This window comes from Crocodylus siamensis, chromosome 2 (assembly GCF_052110815.1).
Source record: "Crocodylus siamensis isolate JL-2025a chromosome 2, ASM5211081v1, whole genome shotgun sequence".
In the NCBI taxonomy this organism is placed as follows: Eukaryota; Metazoa; Chordata; order Crocodylia; family Crocodylidae; genus Crocodylus; species Crocodylus siamensis.
The window spans coordinates 247433977-247461714 of record NC_143396.1 but is presented as its reverse complement, the minus strand read 5'-3'; the positions used below and the strand labels follow the sequence as shown (position 1 = coordinate 247461714).

General features: G+C 38.3%; 1 protein-coding gene and 1 long non-coding RNA gene across 8 annotated transcripts in view; one reads left to right on the top strand and one right to left on the bottom strand.

The window, feature by feature from the left end:
- The window catches only part of NPAS3 (neuronal PAS domain protein 3), an 853230-nt gene that overhangs the window by 183863 nt on the left and 641629 nt on the right, over positions 1 to 27738 (bottom strand). The gene's annotated exons all lie outside the window — the stretch shown is intronic.
- The window catches only part of LOC149871979 (uncharacterized), a 44260-nt gene continuing 21697 nt past the window's right edge, over positions 5176 to 27738 (top strand). Inside the window, exons 1-2 of the long non-coding RNA XR_016440339.1 lie at positions 5176 to 5279; positions 17067 to 17141. This is a non-coding gene — a long non-coding RNA (uncharacterized LOC149871979). The remainder of the gene's footprint in view (positions 5280 to 17066; positions 17142 to 27738) is intronic.

The following is a 27738-nucleotide window of genomic DNA, read 5'->3' as shown; positions in this document are numbered from 1 at the left end:
TCTGGTACAGAAGTTTGATTCCCTGGTCTAACTTAAATTGATTAAGTTTGTGTGCACAGTGATCCACGTCTATCTTAGACCAGGTTCCACCATTTTTAAACCTGTGCATATGTGCTGAACTTCTTCACTGTTACGGGTTTAGAATGTTTTCTGAGCATTTATACTGGTATAAGAGTAATGTCTGCACCTAGACATTATTATTAATATATAGATAGCTCTTTGTATATATAAAAATTAGCAAATCTACCCCAATATAGCAGCATTTAAAAGAGCATTTCTCTTTTCCTTACATAAAATGTTTTCCTAAAGTAAACAACTTTGAATCAAATGTTGATGTATAGTTTTTCTGTGCTATTGAGTTCTATGGCCACCTAAGTCTGTCTAGACTTATCAGACATGGAAGAAACATTTAAATCCAGAAGCAGTACTATTCTTCATTAGATACTGTGGAACAGCTATAAAACTGCAACAAAGCCTGTCTAGTATTCATTTCCTCAGCTTGACTGGTCACACATGCCAGAACATGCCAGGGTAATATAATGTTTTATTGGCATGGGTGTAGAATGGCCTTTTGTGCCACAGCACTCAACTGTGTATTCTCTGTGTGCCATATACTTGTAAGGATAGACACCTTTAGATGTGTTTTAGAGAATAAAGATATACAGAAACCTGGCACTATTGTGGTATTCCTTTTTAACAGTATGCACTGATTCCTAGAACAATTAAAAAATTCCCAAAACAAGAGCTAACTACTACTTCGAGAAAATTCTACAAAATATGTAGTATACCTTTATTCTACATAAAATAATGATTTTCAGGTTTCCCATTTGGTGGCATATGAGGAGTGGAAGCAAAGGAGGATGCCAGTGACATGAAGCTTCTACTTGTACCCTGGTAATTTATGGGAGTTTATAGCATATGGATAGTTTATATCTTAAACTTGTAAGTGTTGTATTATAATAAACTCCCCCCCGCCCCCCCACCAACAGGTATAACTATTAATAAGACTAAGTCATAAACATTTTCTATACTGAAAACTTACCAGGTAGATTAAAGACTGGGCCTCAATACCCACAAAATTGGTACAAATTAGTAATGGGTGTTTATTATATCAAGCTTTTAAATGCTCATGCCCCAGTTGTTTTTATTATCATTAACAGAAATACATTTCCCTCCTCTTTCAGGAAGAGAGGGAGAGGAAGAGGGGAGAATCAGGTGGGGAGAAGGTTAGAAAACAAGAAAGGAAGGGACAGGATGAGTTAGCTGGAGTCCTTTTCCACCTACATCCATATGACATGTGGAGACTGCACCTGTGTGAAGAGAAGAGATTTCTCCGTCTCCCTCAGCTGACTACCGGCAAAGTGATATGGGCAAACAGATGCAAAGCTTTCTTGAGCATGCAACAGCTACTCTTTTGCATTTGCTGAATCACCCGCCTTTCATTATAACCAAGATGTAGTATGAACTGTGATTCCAAGAAGATGTAGTTCTGACGTAACTTTTCCCTCGGAATTATCTGCCTTCCTTGTAGACTCCTGAGGAAGATAGAGTTTTTATTTTAATAAGGAGTAGACAGCGATTTAAACATTTGAAATGTAAGATGGGGAGTTTATAATTTTCTTGCAACTTGTGTAGCATGAGTGAGAAGCTCAAAGGGGCAAGCTTCTAGAGGCTAACATGACACTTGAGAGACAGATAGTGGACCACATCAGGTAACAGGAAAAAGGAGAGAGCATAGGGCTTTGCTGACTAAGTCTCATTCTCACCTGCTATATTTTTTCTCCCTTCCCTGACATATAGAGGCAGTGCACAAAGGAGTGAGAAAGCAATCCAGATTGAAACCCTAGAGCCAAACTCCTATAACCATACACTATTGCATGTATTGTGAGAGACAAATAAAACATTTTAGTATATTTGTTTTCATAATTTAGCCTTGTTACTACATACTAGGTGCACAATGTTTTTTCCACAAGGTAGAACATGGATATAAGAATGACTAGAACTAAACCAAGGTTAAATGGTTACTCTGCCTATTTTTAAAGTCAAATAACTTTGAGGAATTCATCAAACATAACTTCTTTAGTGTAGCTGGTGTGCTGAAAAATAATACTCGAATTCACTGTATTCCCTGCTAGAGATTTAGGACAGTTACATTACTGTAAAATATATCTGTGTTCATGGCTGTCAGAAGAAATCCTAACAAAATCCACACATTTGCCATATCCATTACCAGTGTAAAGAATTGCTTTGAAATGCCTGATCTAACTGTTATACACCCTCTACTTCCTCATTTGAGTCCTGGACAGCTCCAGTCTTGTGAAATTTCTTCATATTGGTAAAGAAAGCATTGATATAACACCTCCGACTTCAAAGTTTTGTTAGAACTTGGCAATGTAATCATAGATATTTATGGTTCTGGTAGGACAAGCAGATGTGCTTAAATCACATTTAAGTGTGAGGGCAATTGGTTTGCAGAGTTGTTTATTTGATTTGTTTGTAAAAGCTGACAGATTAGGGGGAAAAGTGTCCAGTATAAACATTAATTTCAGTGGAGTCCCAACCTTTATCATCAGGCAAAAATGTAAATTAAAATCTCTTGCAAAACAGAGCATATCTCTCTCCCTGACTTCACAAATGTATGCTACTAACGAATGTCAGCTAATACAATAAAAGTAAGTTTTACTGCTATAAACCAGGATTCAACCAGAATCATTTACAGTCTGATTCCAACGTAACTGACAATTGGGGTGGAGGTGGGGGTACGGAAGCAGGAAAAACCTGATGCCTTAAATGAGGCATTTTGGTTTTGTGAAGAAGACACTGAAATTGTAATCAAGATACCCAAATTCAAGTCTTAGCTCTGTGATAGAATTCTTGAGTAACTCTGAATAAATCTCTTAATTTTCATCTGCCACAAGTTTCTTCGCTTTGTCATGTAAGTTCAGATAGCTTTTTTTAAGGGGACACTCAGTGCTTAATAGTATGGGACCTAAACCTGGTTGGTGCATGTACATGTTGCTGTGACAGCCTCATAATATTACACTAGAAAATATCTTCTAACTTACAAGGTGAGATCTGAATAGGATTTATTCTACTGTTCTATCAGATGCTGCCCACGTTATGGTTTCACTTATGCACCGTTCATTCATGTATTGTATTTTTATACCAACCGCAAGAACATCAGAGTTGAATCATTTCTTGTAGTTTGTTTAACAATGAGGGGGGATAAAATCATAGCTATTCATGAGTGCAAAAGCTAAAAAGAAAATCAACAAACAGAAAAGGCAAGTCATTAGTTGGAAGAACCTACAAATAAATTAAACCTTGCCTAAGATGTATTGATTTTCTGTGGCCTTGCCTATAGAGTAATGTCAAGCATGCCTGACAATCCATTAGGTTCAGCAGGCAAAATTTACTTATAATTATTTTTTTTCTTGTTTTTTTCCTGAAAGATGTACTGGTCTCAGGCTGGATTCTGATCTCTGGTATGCTGGTGGAAAAAAAAAATCAATAGAGTTATATCAGAGTGGGGATCAGAACCAAAAAACTGACTGATGTTAGCTTTGAACTATAGTAAACTCTAGTGAATTCACCTATAGGAAAATTCTCCTTATGTTTTAATCACCATTGTTCTGATTTCCTTCAAGTGCATCTCCTCTGTACAGTTATCAGCTCCTAATAATTGGCCGCTACTGGATAATTTGGTATTATCTGGATTCCTCTTGGAATGGGCATTAACCAGAGTTTACTTACTGTACATTAAAGTGAATAAGAGGTTGCACTTAGTACAAATAACAGTTTTCTAGCTTTCACTAGGTTAAGCTGTTACTCAAAGCATGCAGCTGGCTACAACAATGCAATTAACCAATAACAACTGTAATAAGCAATTTGCTTTGCTTACAAGTATGATGAAAATTCACTTAAACTTTTAACTTAATACAGTGTAATACTGACAACTGTTGGTAGACACATAATTGAGCTCAGAAGTTACAGAAAATAATTTTTAAAATTCTGTTTACAGTTGCAAGGAGCACGCTGAAATGCTAGCAAAAGGCTAACTATTCTCCATCTTTTTCCATTAAAATGCTCACATTTTAGAACTTTAAGACTTTCTTAAGCATTTTTTCCTAATTTTTAAAGAAACTTGTATTTTTATATCAGGTTCCACCCTGATTTATAGATGCTCCTTTGAAACCTATTATCAAAACAATTATTTTACCATAGAAAATATCTCTGCCTACGCTGATGGGTTCTAGCGTGCAAGAAAAACAAGACAGACATAACATCTCTGACAGAAAAAAACACAGCAGATGGAACAATGTAGTTAATTCTTAAACACGCAATTACTTTCTTTTAAATTTCTTTTTGAAGAACGCTAAAAATATATGTTCTACCATTCTTTTAATATTGTCTCTGCTGTAGATAGAAAAAAATTACTCCATAATGCTTCTTTCCAACTTTTGAGAATTTGGTTTTATATATATAGGTCATTACATAATGTGCAATCTAGAAGTCTCAAATGTTGGGTGCAAGGAAACAGACTTGATGCCCAATTTAATAAAAAACCACAACTAGAACTGCCAATTTTGACCAGAAACAAAGTTTATACAAAATGCTGCAAGTGTTTGAGACTTGCATTGACTACAGCCAGCTTTGCTACTTATTTTACCTTGTTGTTTCTGATTAACTTCAGAGTTTAGGTTTTGTTCTACTGCTCTATAATTGTGAAGATGGTGTTAAGTTAGTTGATACAATGTCCTGCAGAATAACTTCATGAATTCCCTATCTGTGCTAACAGGGAAGAACAGAGAGCTTCTGAAAGTATCACCATGACAGTTCTTGTAATAATTGAGAGTTCTGAATGGGTTGTAACACCCTGGTGGTGCCCCTCCGGTTCACTAAGGAGTACACTCAGCAGGGTGATTAAATAGGAGAAGGCACTGCCATAGGGCATAAAATATCTGTTGAATCATGAAGGTGGATTGAGCTCCTGTGCTATAGCACTTGCCCTCAGGACCTCTGCAGAATTCAATAAGGAATTCTTATTTCTCAGTTCTCTCAGTCTTCTCTTCTTCAGCATGCTCAGCAAAACAATTAGAAGGCTTCTCAAGTTACAACTTGTAAAATTTCTATACCCCTTGTGGGGTTTTTCCATATCAGAGACACTTTGGGCCACGAAGTTGTTCTTATGGGGTACTGTCAAATGTATAACTTGGGAATATTTCAAAGCAAACATCAGCTGAAAGCAAGGGAAACCCAATTCACTTCACAGTCACAACGTAAGTCTTGCAACTTCTTCTAACTTGGATATCAACACAGGTAGCACAATAAAATTTGTAATGCAAATTATATGTATTTTATATTATATATAGTTTATATATATATATATATATAAACTCGACTGACTGTGATTTTGGTTGTTTCTTGTGACAAGTATGGATCTTGGTTGAATAACAGCATAATTAAATATGCTATTCTGGAAAGGGGGAAAGAAAGAAAGATAGAAAGAGAGAGAGAGAGAGAAAGAGAGAGAGAGAGAGGGGAATAAGTTATGTAAGCATTTTGCTTCTCTCCTAGCCTGGCAAAGACTAATTCATGTCATAAAACCTTTACACAACTTGGTACTACAATGGCAAAATGCAAACAAGTGTGCAGGAATACAATCGTAGTCAGTAGAACAATAAATGAATCAATTGAAGACAAACATTAAAAGAGTTATTTGCTAATGGGCACCATGCCAGGGTTACTCATGCAATGCTGCCTGCAGAATTCCTAAGCTGAGTTCAGAAGATACAGATCGATGCACCTCCAAAGAGAGTCTATATCAATCTCCATTTCATTCATTAGCTCCCACTCTGAGCTGGTTGGCTGCTAGTTAACTCTTTAATGTGGGAGAAACTGTCAGTGTAAAGGCCATTGGGACACATACTCTTCCCCGCTGTACTTGACCTGTCAATATTTCTTGCAGCATACTGTTTAAACTGGTACAGCTAATGGCAAAATGGAGACCTAAGGGGTTTGGGAGGCTTTCCTAGCTTTAGAATGGCTTATCATTCTACTGTAAACATTAGTAAATTCATCCTGATCCAGTATTACTATTTGTGTCCTACTGTATATGAATAAAGGGCTTCAGATGAACTAATTTAAACAATTCTGTTCCTGAAATCAAAGACAGCTTAAATAATATATTATGTTAATTTGATAAATTAGCACATTGACATATCATGCAAAAGGAACTTGAGGCAACTGACATTTGGTTACTAATTAAATTGTTCTAATGTCCCAGACAGACAGAATAAGATAGCTACAGCTGTAAAGTTAAAACCCAGTTTTACTTTGAATTAGTTTAGCTACAAGTTTATTGTATTCTTGAACAGAAAACTGGTGGCTCTGAGATATGAGTAATGAATAAACTATTCAGAGTACTTCTGAAAGTGCAAATATGAGATCTAACATATAAAGGTATAATTACTAAAACAAAGAACAATCTCAAACCACCAACACTTGTGGGCTTTGCTTATTTTCTTTCTACAAATATTGAATTTACTAATTTCCCTTGCCTTACTGTTGAATAAAATCAATTTTCTCAGTAGAGCTGATCTCTCCTTTGTTTAAGGTTAGATGCAAAGTTGATATGCACCCTTAGATATAATGTTAATGCAAAATCCTTGAATATTTAGGACTACATCAATGTGTGCAACCGCCACAGTTTACTGATTCATTATTTGACAGTCAGTGCTCTCCATACATTAACTGACATGTTTGGGATCATTTGGGAGGGAGAAAGCTTCACATTATTTTAAAACTCTAGTCAAACTGTTTGTAGACAAATTTTGATAACAACACCTGTTTTTTCTCTCTTGGCCAATACAATCCATCGAGAATCCTGGCTTCAACGATTTCCCTACAGAATTGTCAAACATATGTATTTGTATTTCATTACTTGGGTAATAGCTGATTTGCCAAGTTCATTTACTACTAGTTGCTCCTCAAACATCTCAGTGGGATAATTAAGGAATACTAAGAACTGAAACTGTACCATGTTAGGTGGGGGCTAGAGCAATTGCCCAAATCCCACTCCTGATTAAACTGCTGCCCAGAATTAAATATTCAATAACTGAAATTCTGTTTTCTTTTTTTACTCTGAGCAACTTATCATCAAGGAGACAGAATAACTCCCTGTTTTGTGCAGCAGAGACCAAAAAACTCACTGCTCCAGTCAAACCAAGTCTAATCCCTTCTGTGCCTGGAAGAATAGTATTTAAACTGAAAATTGACTGGGTAATGGACTAAGTGGTGCCTTCTTTTTTAATGGCTCAGTATGTTGGCATTAAAACAAACAAAAGTACATTATGGGGAGAACAAATCAGTGGTGGGAATATCTAACAGTAATGAGGCCCTTGGCAGAGCAGGGGCAGGAATGGTTGTAGTACAACGTTGCACTAAAAAACTGAAGAAAATTGGACGGACTTCTGGCATGGACAGTGCAAAGGAGGGGGAAACCACGCTGCACCTCTTCAGTTAGAAACTCCTGCAGAACGGAATCTCTGGTGACTGCTGAATTGGCACAGCTAGTCGCAACAGCAACTTATCCCCTACTCCCTTGTCCCTGTAGTCAACACCTCTTTGCCTGATCATGCCAAGCGGATCTTGGTAGCAGAGTCTGACTCACAGTGCTCCCACATGAAGAGCATGAAATAGTATGTCTTATTATAAAGGGAACTGAAAGCACTGTCTATAATTAAGGTGGCCTGATTCTTACTATTAAACAACCCTGTTTTCAATTGCTTATATCTTTGCCAAACGCTAATCATTTGGGTTGAGGTTTTCCAGGTTGTGTGGGATGATGGTCCCATAGTGCCAGAGGCAGGATGCCAGATTGGATTAACCAGTTATCCAATTTAAAACTACAGCACCTTTATTGCAGCAGATTTATATCCCATGGATTTTGGAGGGCACCTGACTTCTTCAATAACAGACACAACTTCACAGTAAACTCTTAAATGGAATGAATAGTTATTTGAAAAACATAGTTTGGGTTTTTGCTGTGTGGTATATACTGATCAGTTACCGATAAGATTTCTTAGAACTAGAATGCTTGCCACTGTGAAACTCTAGAAAGCAGTCAAGATTCTTCCAAATACTAATTGACTGGTGGCAGAGAGTCCTTAAATCACTGGCAATGACCCTTTAATCATATAAATTAAGGAGAAAAAAAAGTCAAACCTCATTCAGTTTTCTCAGCTCTGGGAAAGCTGAGGGATTATATGGCCATACAGAAGGATTTCATAATTATCATTAATACCAACGTGATGTGTTTAGACTTCCTGGACGCAGCATAATGGCTTTTTCCAGTGGATATTGAGTATGCCAGTTGACAGGTAGGAGAACTCTGCTGAACTATAAAGTGGATGGGGGACTTAGAAGTTAGGAGCTTCAGGGAGTAAACAGATAATTGTGAATCAATTGTGCCAGACGATTTGAAGTAAGTTAAGACTACCATCAGTACTTTGTTTCTACAACAGAATTTGAGAAGCATTTAGTGCAATGAATGATTTGTTAACACTGACTTGCGATGCTAAGTCCATTACTTGCATATCGTTTCTCTTTCTTATTAGGTAAGCCTGGCTGCTGAAATAAAGCCCACTTCGGGCACATCTACACATGTGCTTTAATGCGCTTTAATGTGCATTAATCACAAAAAGACTGTGTCCTTTCACCAACGAACATTAAAATTAGGTTAAAGCACCTTTTTCTAGTACCGCACAATGGAGGTACTAAATTTAATGCACATTAATGAATGTGTAGACCTGCCCTTTGTTGGTTAAAATAAGCATATAAAAAGAGCCACTTTCTATCTAGAATTGCCTCACACATAAAAGTAATTCCCTCAGTTCAACATGGTGAACTCAATTACTTCCCTTTGCTTTAAACCAAACTAATCTTAAGCTGAGAGCAGAGAAAAAAATAGAAACCTTTTATGAAACTCTAAGAGTGAGATGATTCCTAGCATAACTGCTAACTAACTTTGTGAGCTGCCAACACTGCAACAAAAATACTTGCATCACTACCAACAGATCTAAGGGCTGGTAGTTTTTCTTTGTTTTCTTGGTGAGTGAGAAAGGTGTAGTACATAGCAGCACTGCTATTTTCCACCACCTCTGTCTATCCGCCTATGAGATATGACCCATCAAATTCCCAGAATTCTTTGAACTGACAAAAGTAAATATAAACTAAGTTGTAATACATAGTCTTGAAACTCAGAGCGTTGCCTTTGGTGAGGAACGAGAGAGACAATTAATCAATGGAAATTCCAAAATAGCTCACACTATCAATCTCTTTGACATCATCTCCAACAGCTAGTTCCAGTCTGTGTTTGGAACAGTGCCAGGTAAAATTATTGTGATACCTTTGGGCTAAGACAGTTGCAACACCTGCTTACTATGGTACCTCTCAAGTTGGATGCAAGCATGTGTACCAAATAGCAGCCCAGTATGCAAAAGAAATTAATTAGCAAGGATATGCTTTCTTAACTCAGTCAACATCCGCTTGGATGTCTTCAGCTGATGTAGGTACCAGTTCTGTGACATCAAGGAGAAACATCATTTGATCAGCCTTAACATCCACCATTGCTTTTGTACAATAAACCAGGTGAGGCTTGTTGAGTGATCCAGAAAATCACTAGTGTAATAATCACTCTGAAGAATTTATTTTTAAGGGTAGAGAACAGCTCCTTAGATGGAATAAGTCAATGTATGTCCATTGTTTTTGAGGGAAATTTTCAATGGCAATTTTGTACCAGCTGACCATCTGGCCACAGGAAGTTTTTGAATGGTAATATAGGAGAGAGATTTAAAAATATAATGCTCTGAATAAATCTATCCTCAATAGTAATTCTAAAAACAAGTTTCCTTCCTTTGTAAACAGTTCTCAAGCTGGCAATTAATGGGACATGGAATATCCTAATTCTTAACAGTAATGTTCCCCCTATCTTATTTTTCTCGTTGTTTTATGATTGACACGTTTGGTATTTGTCCCCCCAAAATGTTCATTATCAAGCATTTTCTTATTTATTCTGGCCACTCAGAAAGGTATACACTTTGGACAGTTGAAAGACTGAAAATTCTTGAGGGAAACAATGTTATTGGTTAAAAATAATATTCAAAGCACATTTCTTTATCAGCTATCTTGAAGTAAGTAACTGACACTACAAGCTTGAGCAACCTCAGTAGAATTTGAGAAACTAGTTAATGCTACTGTTCATTTACATTCCAAATTATTTGTTTCTTTGATGAAGAAAGTAACATTAAAAAATCTGTCAATCCTGCTGTTGCAGATTTTGAGTGCTTTCTGTCCGTCTTACTTTTAGCTTATAGCTAAAACATCAAGTTCATTATCCACTGATTGCATTGGCAGTTGGTCAAATAAAGAACAATTTTGTAAAATCTTTGAATTATGGATGTACTGGAAATTTTCTAATGCTGGCAATGCAGTGGGCTTTTAAGGACTGTGCTAAGAGTTGCTGGCACTTCTAAAAATTGCCCTCTTTAAGAGTCCAGTTCATTTTTCAAACCGCTTTTTAAGATTGCCTCAGTATAATGACTCTGGTCTTTTGATGGTTCCAGTCTAAACCCTAATGTGCATTTATCCTCCTCACAAAACAGAGTCATATAATTTAGTACATTTTGGCAGTATCAAGCCCCTATTTAGAAGAGAGCCAGTGCTGGAACAGTCAGGGTGTTGTAGGTCAGGAGTGAACAGGGACAGACTAGATTAAAATGACGGGGGTATTAAATACAGCCTGAGCTGTATGGAGAATCATGATCTGTGCCAACAGCATATTAAGGCTGGGTGCCAGTCTCAAGACTGGAATCTCTCTCTGAAAGTGGCTTCTGGATTGGGTAGCACTGAGAATTCGGCAAACAGATGATTGCTGTTGCTATTCTGGAAAGGGCTTCAGCACTGAAGAGGGAAAAGAATGAGGACACGTCTGGGTAAAAAGACAATCAGAAACTCCAGTTCATCCACCCTTCTCTCTGAGTTGTATCTTCTTGGTCTTGTATCAATGTCTCATGAGGCCAGAGAAGACTGTGGTGCTGATCATTTTCTTGTGTGTGAAAGAGCAGAACACTGCTTTGGAAAAAACATACTGATGGGTTTCTTCTGTGTTTGAAAAGGTAGCAGCATTGGTTAGTGATTGCAACATTACTCAGCAGAAGGGAATATGGCAGATAAAAGAGGAACATGAATAGAAGTCCTATTTCTTAAGTCATGTAGAGCAGCAGAAATTATTGACTGCTCAGTCCTTTATAGCAGGGGTGTCAAAACTGTCTGGGCTTGCAGGCTGAATGAGTGCTATAGACTGGTTCATGGACCAGATTAATGCTATGAGGCTGGTCCCACACACTGGATTGGGCCCACAGACCCCTCCAGATGTGGTGCCCACTTCAGCAGGTCTGGGTAGAGAGGCCCAGAATCCCAGGCACTTGGCTGCTGCCACAGGGATAAACTACAGTGACGGGTTTCTTCCTGTGGTGCTGTTAGGGCTCCAGCGCTGCTGCTCTTCCCCAGGTGCTTGATAGCCAAGCTGATGAGAGCCACAGTGCTGGAGCTCCATGGCTGCAGCCGAGTGCCCAGACAAAGGCTCTAGCACTGCAGTGCTTGACTGCAGCTGCAGGAAAGTCTCATTCATGAAGCCTGGGAGATGGATGACCCAGCTCTGTGGGCCAGATCTGGCCCAGGGGTGGTACATTTGCCACCCCTTCTTTACAATAAGGATGAAGGTGGCAGCAAATGGCTCTAGGGAATTAATCCCAAAAACAACAGTAAAGCCCTACACTAGACAAGTAACTAAGAATTTTGGTTACAATCAGAGTTTTGGATGCGCTGTCGTGCTCTATCCATGCAGAGCAGCTCCACAACTAGTATAGCAAAGCATTCCAGCTAAAATTGTTTTGGCTGGTCTGTTCCTCAGTTTCATCCATTTATAAGAATGGCGTTGGGAAGGAATAAGTACACCCAAAAGTATACATACAAAAAAACCCAATTGTTTCTGAAAGTGGTCTAGCTCTTTCAGTCTTTGCAACAGGACACTGGAAGTTGTAGTCAGAAAGACACCTTTAATCCTCAAGTTACAGGTCTCTGAATATAATGATTTAACCAGCAGCGCTTAGTACAGTTTGCTACTAAAATGTGCAGAGATGTTCCTTTGCCCCGTCAACCTTCCTATATGCCAGCTGTGTTAAGTGTCTCTCAAGCTCCATTCCCTCCTCAGCAGATGTGAAGCTAGAAGTCTGGACCACAACACAAGCAATACATATGTGCTGGCCACATTCAGTGCATAAATGGATTGGTAGTGAGACAGAACACATTTAAGAAAAGAATAATTTTTTTGTATTTAATTAATGAACTAGGACTTAGGAAAGCTAAATTATATTCCTGGTTGTGCCACAAACATCCCATAAGAAGTAGAGTTAGATTATTAAAATGCATACACAGAAGGATGAAGTTGCATTGCCAAGCTTAATGCTAACTTCTGAGTTCTTGACTTTGTTACTTTAGTATTTTTTTATCATGGGCTTCATATTTTGTCCATAAACTTATATATGGAGATAGAAACATAGATAAACAAACATACAGATTAATACCAGGCCTCAGGAGTTTTCTTGGCAACTCAGTTGAGTGACATTAATTTATTTATTACCAGTCATTGCCTGATAGGCCAGCCTGCTTATCAGTCATCCCATGCTCATTTCCCTAAATTGCAGGAACAAATACACCACCACAAAACCCCTCCTTGACCATCCACAGCCACCACCTGGTAACAATTCTTCTAATTAGTAGTAGGAAAGAGTGGATTGGCTGATAAGAGAGAGGCTCAGATCCTGCAATGGCTCCCTTAAAGGTTCACCAACCAAGCCCAAAAACAATGAGGGAAGAGATCAAAGACACTGACTGTGGTTGATCAGGACAGGTGTTTGTGGTGATGTTTTCAACAGATGGAGGTTCCTGTGAGAGAAGAAAAGAGATCCAAGTTATACCAGCCAAATTTGACTACTCCTCAACCAGAACCAACACAATCAGTTAAATTTTCTTCCTGTTATAAACTGAAGTTCATGTACATGCAAAGTTTTATTAAGCTACATCTTAAAAAGGAGAAATGTTACCCTTTATGACTGGTAGAACAGATGCAAAAGGATAAGAGACCTTTACAGCACCACTTTCATAATAGAATTCTGTTGTTCTGGAATGATTTATTTTTGAAGAGGAAAAAAAAATGCAAAGAACTTGGAACACACACAAAAGTACCTTCTCATCAAAGGTTGTCTATCGTTTCATGAATCACATGTGATGGATGAGATTTATGAATTAGAATCTGCGTCAAAAGATTTACAACATACTAAATTAGTTATGACATCTTCTCGTCTGTGAGCATAAACTTTCAACAAAATATCTATATCATCATCACAGAAGCATGGCCAACCCAGTTCTTTCATTTTACTGCAGCACACCCAGACCCTGTCAGAGTTTTTGATGAATTCTTGAAGGAATGGGCTTCAGATCAATTAAAATAAACACTGCAAGCTGATTTATCAAATCTTTTCTGAATGCTCTAAGAAAATGTCAAAAATCTGATCCATTGACAGAGAAAAGTCAGAGAATCGTGGCAGCCTATGGGATCACAAGACCTTTTCAAAACCATCATAAATCACTACAGAAAACAAATGGGGCACCATGTGATAAGATTTCTTCTGACAGCTTTGCCTCAACAAGACATATATGAGATAAATGGATACCTTTGCCTGTGCCCAATTGCCAGTTTACAAAGTTCCAAGTTGTCAAATTGTAAAACACACCACATCCAAAAAAATATACATTTTGGATATACAATGGCATGATTTAAAATAGCTCACTTTCTCTTCCTTTAGTGCAAGGTTTGTAGCACACTGGCAGGCAGGCAGACTTGAAAAAAATAGGTAACCAGCTCAAATATTACCTTGTACAGTTCTAATTAGTTTTCTAAAATGATTAAATGTATTAAGCAAACTATTTTTCTGTGGTAAAGTAACTCTAATCACAGTAACCTCTGATATTTCTAATCATTGCTAGGGTTGTTCATTTTCATGTTGGTTGTGAGCACGTTCAAAACAATGTAATAATAGCCTAACCTATTCCTCTAATCTTAGCCAGGATCACACAGATGCCTTTGCTAATGAGGTAATGCAAATTGACAAAAATATACAGGTATCAGAAATAAAACAGAGTTGGATTTGATAGCGAATTAGAACTTTGCACTGCTATCCATGCTGCTGGTGGGGAACTCTATTATCAACAACAATCATGCTGATTGCTGTCTGCTTTTATTGCCGTTAGCATACAGAAAAACAATAAAAGTCATTTCTGATATATCCTTCTATGGGATGAACAACCGATATCATTAGAAGTGGATATGGACACAAAATGTTAAAAAGCATACCTCCTATACAAAGAGATCAGAGGTTCTAGCATTTTGTAATTCCTTTTTTGGGCATGCAGTATAAAGGTCGCCATTAATCCCTTTCAGTTCTTCAGAGTAAAATTTTCCGTATTTTGGATGCAGTTTCCAACTTTTAAAATAACTGCTGAACTTTTCTTAATGCGTAGGAAGACATCCCCTTTCTCTCTCTCTCTCCCCCCCGCACCAGCCTGTCTCTCACCCATTGACTCCTCAATCTACATTTTCACTGACTACGTGTCTTGCATGCATACCAGACCACCCTCTGGCTTCTTTACTTTTAATTCCATCCAGGAAGAGCACACACCAACTGCTGAAACTTCCTTAGCCTGATGAAGGGTTTTTGAACCCCAAATCTTGCTTAATAATTGTTTTTCAGCTATTTAAGTTGGTCTAATAAAAGATATCAGATTCACCCAATGAACCTTGTCTGCCTAGGAAGACAAGAGGCATTTCACACAGAGGTCTGAGATGTCTCCAATTCATAGCTACAGCATATTTTTTAGGATTTTTTTATTTCTTAATTTTCTTTAATTTTGAGGACTCCTATAAAATAGAGAAAGTATTTTTCTTTTCCACAGATAAGGCCGGAAGGAAAGAAAGGTATTTTTTGAGAAAAAACCTTATCTGAGGCACCCTGCACTTCCTAAGTCATCCAACAGTTTTAGCTTAGAGGAGCATCTTGAACTCCCTCCATAACAAGTTTGTTGAAACTGAAGCTTCACTGACTGATGGTAGTTGCAGAAATTTGTACTTTACAAGCCATTTTGAAGAGAAACGAGCTTCAAAAGCACTGCAGGGTCTATCATGGAGCAGAAGAACAGGGAGCAATGGAAATAACAAAGCCAGTGATGTGATAATTTTTTTTCTTTTAGTATTCCATGACTGCCACGTACTCAGGCTACGACACTGTTTAGCACAGTCTTCAATGGGGTGATAGTAGGGCATGTGAAGCAGTATCCTAGTCCCTTTCAAATTCAGTGTTAGTCCCTGGCAGGGTAAGAGGTAAAGCAGTAAAGATGTAAAGAGTGTATGTATGACAGAGATATATTCTTCTGGATAGAACTGTTCATATGCTCTCCCTATAAAGCATCCACTACTGCTACTATCAAAGACAGGATACTGGACTAGATGGACCATTGGCCTAACCCAGTATGGCACTTTTGATATTCTTAAATCTGGTTGTGCTAGTTAATGACATCCTTCCTAACAGTTAAAGAAAGTGAGCCAGTGCCTGTGATATACTGTTAGATTTACTGGCAGCCTTTGGCATGGTGCAAATGCCATTCAGCTCTGTATGGGCTTGTTGACATTTCTTAGCATCTGAGACAACTACTGCAAGAATGTGGATGAGAAACAGTGGGCTTTTAAGATCAATCTGTGCAAGGTAAAGCTGATAGTCAAGGGAAGAGGCAAGCAGCTAGAGGAGCTGGTTGTAGTTGAGACTGATAGAGTCAACCCTGTAAAGGAAGACTCTTGAATAATCACAACTCACGGGTACCTAGATAGCAGCAGTAACTGGAAATGCTTTCTTTCAATGCAAAATAACCAGGACACTGCACCCACACCTCTCTGATTCAGTTAATTACACACTGATGGTGCAAAGTAGTTCCTCCTATAAGATGACACCATACCTGAGTTTTGCAACTTTTAGGGGGGCTATGTAGCACAACAGCTTTCTATTACGAAAATCCCAAGCAACACGGGTTTTGAGGTGCGACTTTACTTTGGTAGTAGCTAAAATTAACATCAAGATAGAGCAAATTTCCACTCCCCCCCCGGGTTTGAAGGGAATCTGATGCTTCTTTAAGTTTATGATTTAACCTTGTAACATTCAGCTAAAAAATTCACTAATAGAAATAATTACCAATAATAAAAAATAGAAGTGAAGGTAACTGGATTTTCTGTTACAAAATAATTTATAATAAAATATTATCCTAATCGTGATGTGGTCCAATCTGAATTTTTCAAGAGTTAATATAAGCAATTAATATATTGTTATAATGATATAATGTACTTTTTGCATTTGTGAATGTTTCTTCTCTCTAAACTTCTAATTAAACTTGTCTCCATTTCTCCTGTCTACAGAAGTTGGTAGTGGTAAGGTCTCTCGGTGGCCTTCAATTGTTCTTGCACTTTGCTAATTGCAAAACTACAACTAAAAATAAATACTTAGCTATAAGCCAGTAAGTGGAATACATTAATAAAGCTTGAGTACTTGGCCTTTTCCCAGACTCCTTAACTTCATCATGTTCACTGCAATCATGGCTTTGAATTCTTGCTTTGTAAAAGCAAAATTACCCTATACAACTTTTAATTCCCAGAGCCACATCCCTAAAAGCTTCATCAAACTTCTAAGGTGCATGGACTAGTGTTTGAGCTTAGAAAAGCTGTTGGCAAATCCCAATGAAATTTTTTGACAGATTCATCTTCTAGCCTTTGGGAAAGTGAAGGTGCTGCAGGCAAGATATTTGATTAATGCCACAAAAAATAGTGTTGCTGGCACAGCTGGTATGTTGAGAGAAAAATTCATCACTAACTCTAAAACTGCCATGTAATTTTCTCCCAACAGTTCTTTTCCTTATTTGACAGAAGATTTGCACAGGACAAACTAGCCTGACAGAGGACAAGTCAGCCAGCTGTTGAGGTATCTCTAAACATGACAGATCACTATGTTTTAACTCAGATTAATTCACTTATTACAGGTAGGCCTAAATCACTGGTCATTGTCAAATCAGTTGTCACTACTAGCAAATCATGTCAGATTTCTGAACAAAAGTATTTCCAATCTAAAACAGTTGTTATAACCTCAGCCTGTCTGCTGACAAAGTAATTTGAACAATAAGCACAGGACAGTGTAAAGTCTAGCTCCACTCAACCAAGCAAAGCGTTGCCATATAACCAATTGTACTCCAGCAATGTGTGTCATTTGTATGGTACTTCATAGGTCCAGAAGGACTGCAGATACAGTATTTAGAAAAATCTGGATTATTCCTTCAAGGTTGCTCTTTCCCCTCCTGTTTTTCCCTTGCTTTCAAAACATGTTTATGAATCGTTACCTCACTTTAAACCAATATGTATCATTATACAAACATTACAAAATTGTAAGTAACACATTCCCAAAATATGAGAAAGTCATATAACTAGATGAGAATGAAAACATTGCAGTATAGAAACATGAGAACAGAAATGAAGTTGTAATTTAGGATCAGGCTTCCAGGTAGTTTTCCCTAACCAATTAGCTAGTAAAATCTGAACACTAGACTTTAAGGGCATACTATATGAACCATGTTTCTATGATCAACATTACAGAATGGCCCAAAAGTAGAATATCAGAACACTTCTGGAACTTAGAGATGTTGGATTCAATCTGAGCTTTGCAGTCAGAGATAATATTTAATCAGATTCTGAAACTTGATAAACTTAATATTCATACAGGCATTCCAAGTCATTTTACAGATTTGATTTTGTAAAGTCCTTATAAAATTCCACTGACGTTTTCACTCAACTGATAAGAGCAGCTTCACAAAATTCCATTTGCCCACTCCTGCTAGATGACTAATGGATATTTTCTTGGGGGGGAGGAAGAGACATGTTTTCAGATGAGTAAATAACTAGCGTGAGGCTTTTTCATTAATTATCCAAGGTAAAGAAAAAAAATCAATAGATTTTACAAATGGATAGGTTAAACTTTCACAAGAGGACTGGGCAGGATACATTGTTTTTTGTTTTTTATAACAACAGTATTATATGTTATTACTGGATAGCTTATTTATTTGTAGTGACATCTGAAAAGCAATCATCAAGAATAGCTCAGCTGCCAAATTATATAACCGTCTTTTAGAGTACATCAGCCCTCCCTTTCCTCTGAAGTCTTGTACCTCACCTTGTAAAGTACAGCTACCTATATCTGGTCTGGCACCAAGACAACTTCTGTGGGACTGGTCTTCTATGACCCAATTTCTCCTCTGCGTCAGACCAACTACCCAACAACTAATTGTCTTTTCCTTACGTCTTTTGACTGAAATTGAAGGCAGGTAAGGAGCACAATTAGGAGCACAGGTAAGGAGCGCATAAATCCATTTCCTCAACAACTACAGGGAGATTCTGTATGATTCAGATCAAACTAAAGGTTATTTATTTAAAGGTGCAACAGAGAAAAACATACAAAAGTAACAGACATCTCTTCTTCCTCTCTCTTCATGGCTCTTCTTTGATTCCCTAGCTGACATGTTTGGTGGCAAATATCCTTACAGGAAGTGTCACGTATGTGCATTAGTTACAAAAGGCAAAGTTTGGTGACTGGCATGTGATAGCCTATCTCCTTATAGAATTGCTTAGAACAGTGAAATATCTTGTCCTCTCCTTTAAGAATGGAATTCCTTCCCTCGTCGATTGCTTGGATCAATGTACACCTTTCACTGAATTTAAAAGTGATCTGTCTGATGTGAAGGGGATCCTGGGTTTTTGCCTATCGAAAGGCTGATCCAGGCAATTTATGAAAGGGAAAAAAGAAGTTATCAAGGGGAAAGGAGCATCCTCTCTCTAAGGTTACAAATTGTGGGAAAGGTATGTGAAGTTAGCTGCAATGGGGACCCCTAATTTTCCTTTCCAATTGGGTAAGTCTGCACCCCCAATTTTGTTCTACAGATTGTAGGAAAGCAGCTTGGTTGATTTTGTAGATATTATTCCTTTTCACAATTAGAAAACTACGAAGTGTCAGAACTCTAGCACAGAAATATCTGAGTAAACCTGAAACAGACCTGTTTATAACGTTCACTGGTAGAACTATACATCCCACATGTAATTGCTTCATGTGAGTGAAACAAGAGAAAATTAATTTTTAATCAAACCTCAAACCTATGTTATTTTTTGAACTATGACATCTGGGACAATGCCTGATGGGAAAAGGAAGAGATTTAAAATGTTTGAAAAATGCTTTTATCTTGCTAGCTTGGCTGCTCTTAACACCGCAAACCACTACCCCGCTTTTTATCTAAATACACAAATTATGATCACTTGATCCCACTCTTCTCCTTTTATTAACAGTGCTTTCCACTAATGAAAGGACAGAAACAATGCCACAACTAAGGTGAAAATCCAGAACGAACATGTGTCAAATATGCTCTGTGTGAACAGCTTTGTAGGCTGATAACATTTTTGCATGAAACATGCACTAAACCATTTAAAACATTATTCAGAAGTATAAAAAGCAGAATCTCATGGTGACAAATTTAAAACCAGAAAAAACTTAAATTTGTTAAATAAACTGTCCATTATGAGTTGTGCTATTACTGGTAAGTTAGCTCTTGGAAAGTATTTGATAGTGCTGCTAGGGCTACTAACTATGCCTAAGATTTGCAAAAGTGATTGGTAATTTTTAGCATCCCAAACTGAGACTTCTAATTAGCTATATTTTCAAAGGGGAGATATGACAGATTTGGAGTTGTTCTGTAATAACCTAGAAATAGCACATTCCATGTGTTTGCCAAACTGTTATTGTGTTACTTCCTTTCTTGTTACATGTTTAGTTCAGGTGTATAAGGATAAGGGATTAACTAAGAGATTGGATGTACATACAAAGGAAGGAGGACAACGATATGCAAACATCTGAGACAATACAGAACCAGCTGTTTTCATGCTCATCTCCTAGATCTCAACCAAAGCTGAACAAACAAGATTCAAGTGACACAGAAGACAGAATAAGTGGTTTTGAACTTGGGCAAGGACAGGCCTGAAGGTAGGGTAGATACATCTGCAGACCTTTCCATCATGTTGAAAGCTCTTCTCTACGGTTTATGCTTTGTTCCTACTGCTGAGATTAAATCACATCTTTGCTTTCAGCAAAGGCTGTTTGGAACAATGTCTTCACCACTGACAATTTGATTTTTCAATGATGTTCATCAACGCATGTGACATTACACAGTGGTCATTCCTTAAAAAAAATTCCCTCTGATACTTATGCATTCATTAACGTACCTGTGGCTGATGGGGCTTAATCAATGCCCATAGAATTTGATCCAGTCTACTCTTCAGTTAAACTATTTTCAACACTGGTTCAACTGTACCCATGCTAGCTCTTGTCATCATCAATGGGTAAATCTCTTATTGTGCACACAGTCCCTTCTCTTCTGTACCATCTTAAAGTAGCTGAAAACCTCAGAACCATGTTTTAAAGACAATCATAGGGAGTCAATGATACATGAAATGGAAGTATTATCTTCAGAATCACGGGTTCTAAACACTTGGCCATCTGTCAGAGAGAAAGTTTACAAAACAGCCCTTGGAATTGTATTTGATTATTTTAAAGAAAAGGCTGATAAAAAAATAGAGGTCTGGTCCAATGCCCACTGAAATTAAAACTGACTGCAATAATGGTTTGATTCAGCTCCTAATGAAGGAAAAATGAAGGAAAAGTAAGGGCAGAGAGACCAGATAGGAAAGCACTTCCTTTATTTCTTCTCCTCCTGCCTCACCTTTTCCATTCTTGCACTTTGTGGGAATGATAAAACAAGAAACCAGCCTCAGAACCTTGTAACTCAGGATGGAGATGGCAGACCTGGTGTCCTGGGAACTTGACTGGGAAATCCCCGATAAAACTGGCAAATATAATGGATCTAATTTAGCTCACGTATTAGCGGAGGTGGGATTTATGCATTAATTACTTTTCACAAAATTTGAGACTTGCGTTAGTTTCACTGACATATATAAGACTTTTCTACAAGCAGCACAAGACAACAAGCAAGCATTTAAAAAACCCAGTTAAGGTATCTCTTTAAAACAGACAAACCAAAACCCTCCAAGGAAGAAATCAATTAATTAAAAAATTACATAAGAACATCTGCTTGCAAGCTGATCAAACTCGAAAGGTGAAAACAACGTCTGTTCAAGTGGCGGGTAGAAAGACACAATTTTGGGAATGGGGTAAAGGCAAAATGTGGGCGAATGATAAAACAGCAGCCAGACTCCGTGTGTTTCTTTACTTTGGAATGCAAACACAAACACACAGCGGAGATCAGTGAAGCAGTGGGATACCTCTGTTCCTTAGATGCAACAAGATCTTTTTCATCATCCTCAGCAGGTGACCTCTGACTAATCTGTGCTTTTTCCATGCTAGCCCCTTCAGTCTCTACAGCTGGGAAAAAGCACCAAGATTGTGGAGTACTGTCTTGGGTGACCCAGTTGTGTTAGGAAAGCCCTGCTAGTAGCTGCTGTTCAGCTTAAATGGTGCTCAAGAAACTAAACACTGGTTTCTAGCTAAAAGGATGAAATGGTAAAGAATTGCCCTGTTTAAGAGAAATTAAGATATAGCACACGCAGCAGTATACAATGAACATCACAGAGCAGATCACAGGGAAGAGCTGCCCTGCTTACAGAGCTGAGATGAATAAAATTAAATTCATTTAATGACTCAAAAATGAACCTTTAAAAGACACAGTTTCATTTATCTTTCATTAATTTAGTATTTGTTATCACTTTTTCTGTGGATAGCACTTTTAGGGCTGATTGCTATAAACACTATGAAGCATATACTTTGTACTGTTTGCAACAGTATATTTGTGCCAGTGTGCAAGTGCCTGAAAAATATTTATTTACCGTATAAATATTTATTTATAGAAATATAGGCAAACGTAAAATAATCAACAATTGGTCTAACTCAATCTTCTGTTGTACATGGGCAGCAAGGTACTCATAAATGATTTTAGAATCAGAGGCACATCCGTACTACGATACTTGAGTACTTCTGAAACCAGCAATGCAGAAGCTTTGTTCATTAAACCTAGGCAACTCAGTGTCTCTTCTTGCATACTGACATCTGTCTCCTATACACACTGACATGGGATGAGCCTAACTGAAAATAATACAGATTCAGCAGCTGCCAGTCTGCTCTGGGTGAGAGGGGAACACTCTCCCCACTTATGCTGTTTTCCTCCTCTATCTTTTTTCTCCCTTGTAGGAAAGCCACTATTTGAATTTCTATCCTGCTAAATTTTTTGACACAGAGCTGCCATTTTTTTCATTTAGTTATGCCACATTTATTGCTACTCTAGGAACCAAGATGTGCCTAAATGATGAAATGGCATCTCTCAGATGACAATTTTTACAAGATGTGCACTTGATTTTAGTTGCAAATGCTGTTATCAGTTGAGACAGTGGCTTTTCTGGCTGAAAGGATATGTAGGCTGAGTGCTGTGTAAATGGAAAGTGGGCACTTCCCTCCACTGCCCACAGAGTTGACACCTTTGGCTCCTGTCAAAATGAAATGAAAGAGAGCAAGGCTTGTGAATGACTTTTTAGCTTCCAGTTAACATTCTCCATCTCTTCATATGTCAGTAGGAAGCTTTGGGCTTGTCACTGTCACCTGAAGGGTAGAACAGAAGCAGCCAAGGTTTAGTAGTCCAAGTAGAGGTCTACATAGGGAAACTAGTGTACAACCACTTTGGCTACTCAGCACAAAGTCTCTCTGTGGATATGCTTATTGGGCATTAAATGCAAGGTAAACTAAAAGGTTCCCATGCTGGAAGTTACTTTGGAATTGCTATTACACACTCCATTCACACTCTAGCTTAGGGCACAGACCAGCCCCAAATGAAATCCTATAGTTCCAGCAATTCATCACTCTGGCAGCAGTGTATCTTGGTCCTCATTATTAACAAATTATTTAAGGTGGAGGTCACTGTACAGTGAGATTTGCATTTCAAGCAAAAGAAAAGCAAAGTGAAGCTTACTGAGATCCACGATGAAGACAGTCATTGCCAGATTGAGCCTACTATAACCATATTAGAGATGCAAACCAAGTGCTCTAGGGTGGAATTATTCTCCTATTTTTTAGGCATCTCTCCTTCCCCTCTCTTCATGGCTCTTTTTTGATTCCCTAGTTGACAATGTTTGTTCTACGCTAGGGAGAGCCATTTGTGTACCATCAATAATAGGGCAGGTGGAGGCAAATGGTTGTCATAAACAGCTTTAATTGGGTGACCTCAGGGAAAGACCTGACACCCAGGGAAGAACACAACTATAATATTCAACCATGACCCATTTAAAGTTATTTTCTGGCTGACCTACTCACCTACTCATCTATGCAGCTTGAACAAGGTTTCCCAATGTCATCTGTCTTTCTAATTTTTCCTCCTTGAAAGATATACTGGTAAGTAACAACCAATGAAACCAAATAAAAATAATTCCTACAGCAGCTTGTGTGCATTTCATAACAAGTCTAGTGCCAGCATTACCTGAATACTTCCTCACAGAAGTACACTTAAATTTTTCTTTCAGCTTTTAGAAACATTCCAGTACACAGATACAACTAATAACACCCCAAAAATTAAGGTGAAATTTTTTTATTGTATCTGGATTTGTATAGCTTAATAAAAATTATAGTTTATCTTAATGAATTACTAAGCAATAGTGCAACAAGAGAATAAAAAAGAGAGCCGAGAAAAGAAACAAATATTAGGTCTTTGAGAACAGAGAAACAGAGAGGCAAGAAAAGTGTCACATCACATTTTAGTCCATTTTTCACTATACTAGCTAGAAAAAAAGATTTAAAATATTCTGAAATTCCTCAAAGCTGATCTGTACTCTGCAGAAATGTGTATGACAGCCTTTGTGAAAACTGGAGTTTTCTCTGATCATAATGGGTAGAAGGGACTTTCCTAGTCTATTAGCTGTTTTTCTCAGCTATAAATTGTGCCACTTGAAGCCACTTTTTTGTGCCTTCTGGGACACCAATCAAGTCCTTCTTTTGTGCCTGGGCAATTATATGGCCTCTGCTATTGTAATACCTGAGCACTTTGCAAACCATGCAGTTTTGTAGTGTACACCATGGCACTGTGATTCTGATTCCCCTCTTTATAATAAATTGCATGTCATTCATCTTCTTTGTCAGAAGACTCTTAATTTTGAGCATGACCAAAAATTATGCATATTAAAGACAGTGCATATCGTGCATTACTAGCACAAGTTGGAGCTCTTAAATCCCACGCTGTGATGTCTCTCCAACAGTTTGTTCATCCTTTTAAAGTGTGTTAAGTTTCAGACCAGCATCTTGTAATTTGTGGCCTAAAATTTATGCCGTTCTATATTGTTGAATTAGAGTCAATTCCTGTTCTCAATTAACTTTCAAACTGCAGGCAACCTTGATATCTAACAAGCATCTGTATGAACACGAAGCCAGCAAAGGTCTGCAAAGATATTATTTTGAGCCTGTTTAAACTTTCTATAGATTTTGGTATCATTAAATACCTTTCTCTAGGCTTGATCTCCGGAAGCCAAGTAGACTAGGAAGAGAGCAACAGCTCCTGATCCGCTAAAGGAGGGCAAATAACCACATTTTAGTACATTTCTAGTGATAAGGGTGGTGGTGGGGGAAAGAACAAAAAGAATGGGCTGATGAACTTTGGGTCTCTGCCAAGGCTATTTTAAGACTGACTAAACACATTTTGTGTACATATTTTCTTTTGCTATGATAGGGTCATTATTTGTATAATATAACCTGGGCTGACTTTCAGCACATACTGGGATAAAGTGATCTCCATTTTGTATTGAGAAGGTATTATATTGCATTATACTAGGACAGATGCTCATGGCTTCAGAATTTAGAGCTGTCCTGAGAATTATTTAAAGCCTGCTCACAGACAGCAAAAGTCAGATGATCAGGAGTGCCTGTATGTGGGGAGGCTGCTCCAGCGCACTGTAATTACTGTGTCTTGCAGTGGATTCAATTAATCAAGTCTGCTGGAGTGGACTAATTCACACTCCAGCAGCTTGTGTCTCGTCTATCAGCACCCTCATGCTTCAAAATGGCAATGGGAATGCTTTAACTAAAGCTCATTCAACAAGCTTTAAAGTGCCCCTACCATTTTGAAACGCAGGGACACTGATACACAAGATGCTGCAGGTGCTATAATTAGAGCAGCTCTCAGAGTCACTCTAATTAAAGCACCCTCTCATCTCCACAGCATGAGTAAAAATACTTGAGCTGTCTGGTGCTACTTCAGTTAGCCTATTTATTGTGGACCATACTGTGGGGCAAGAGATATACCAGACATGTTTTAGCATAAGATTTGCCACGTAAATCAAGACAATTCTTCACCTAGGCCATGGTAGGTCTTCCTCAGTAGCCAGTAACAAATATTTCAAAACACCAAAACAAAGTAACAGAGAGGTAATGGACTAACCTGCCCCAGAAAAGTACTGGTTTGTTCATGTTTTGATATATTTTATTTTTAACCTGTCTAATTAGTCACTCTGGATGCTCTCATTATCCATAAAAGCCGCATGGTTGGAAGGAAACCACTTGAAATGCTGTCAGTAATGTACAACAAGACAAACACCTGGCATAACGAGGTTACAAGTTTAAAAAGGGAAGGGAAGATGGAGAAATGAAGATGGAAAAAGTCCACAATATATCAGGAGGTCAGGGCATTTGACTGGGAAGTGTATTGCTAGTTCTGTGTTGGTTTGTGCTTGAAGATATAAAAACATTTTCATGTTAATTTGTTACCTTGTTAATTTGTAAGGCATTATGGCAGAAGTGTGTCTTGAGGAACAATTTAAGAAGACAGATTAGCTGAGGCAGTAACACAGAAAAAGGTGTAGGGACACTTATGAGCGAAGCACACAAATGGGGCATCAACACTGTCAGAGGCACAGGGGCATTGACAGACATTCAGGACTCCGCTCTGATTCATGGTCCTGTACGTAAAGTGTCATCAGTTAGAACACCTCCTCCCTGACCCAATAGACATTCACCTCTTGGGCTGCAGGGGAATCGAGCTCTCCTGAACCAGCTCTCTTGGGGCTAACAGCTCTAGGGCTGCTAGCAAAGAGGGGTAAAGGGAGCTGCAGTATCTGCAGGGCTGCTATGCACAGCCTCACCTCACGACCCCTGCTAGTTATCCCAGTTGGGATACGGGGGGGGAGTTGGGCTGGGCCCCCAGGTGAGGGGGCTCTATTCTACCCCTTCTTCCCCTTTCATCTGAGGCCGGGCTTGCCCAACAGCTGCTGCTGCTCTCAAGAGACCCAGCCAGAGTGGGGTTAATTAAACAAGGGTTAATTTTTTACACGACTGATCATTTTAGAAGTGCTCTGCAGCCATGCACGTGTGGTAGGTCATTGCTGCAGAGCACTTCCAGGGGCCAGATCATGCAAAAACTGTCACTTCTGTCTGCCGCTTGAAAGTGCAACAGGAAGGTTAGAGTAGAAGCATGTAGAGGAATGCAGGGATTTGAAGGCAAGGACAACTGTAATCATAGTGCTGTGATAAGGGAGCAGCCAGTGTCAGCAATGAAAAAGGAGGGGACTCAGTCAGATTGTTTGGCCAGAAGGACAGACAGAGGAAAATGAAATGTGGCTGGAAAGTACACGCTAAAGATACTGGAGGGAGAGGGGCATGCATAATGTTCTGCACTGGCAGAAAAAAGTGAAGGGAGAATGAAGTATATAGGCTTTTGGAGCTCAGTTTTGGCCATAATGGAAGGAATGTGCTGTGGATGAGGGTGGCCAAAGCCAGGGGTATAAATAAAAGAGTATAAACATGGATTTCTGACCTATAAGGTACTGTGACAGCCTGTACAGGAGAGACAGCTGAAGTGGATTGAGTTTCTCTGCCCATACTTATTATCATCTCTTGATTTCATGAAATAAGTGAGACACAAAAATGCTTTTTTACCTGCTCTAACTGAAAAGAGAAAATATTTGGATTGTATTACAAACTGCCTTACAGTCTATGCAACACTGAGATTTTACAAAACATAATGCACACACTTTACCACAGATAAAAATCTATGCATCTTAAATCTTTTCTAAAGTCTGAGAAAGTTTTGTCCTCACAGAGTATTTATATCAAATCCACCAAACCAATGTAAGTTTTCACTGTGATGAAGACTGCAAAATATGTCAGCATTCCTAAAATCACTGTGGTTGGTGGGCGGTAGGGCTCTAGCTTATGCAAAAGGAGATGGAAAGCAATTAAGAAAATGATAGTTGTAGATTTGAGTCAGCTACAGACAGGAATAAAAAAAACTATGCAAAGGAAAAGTAAGCACCTGACAGAAAGTGTTCAAAACTTTCCCCATTTTTGATAGTCTATTAAACAGCAAATGTCATCAGGGCAGGGACTTTTTTTAACTCTGCGTTCATACAACAGCTGAAACAAAGAGCTCCTCCTATCTTTTCTGATCCTCAGGCACTACTATGAAAACCTCAATAACCACAACAACAATAAGCTTGTTGCTTTACAG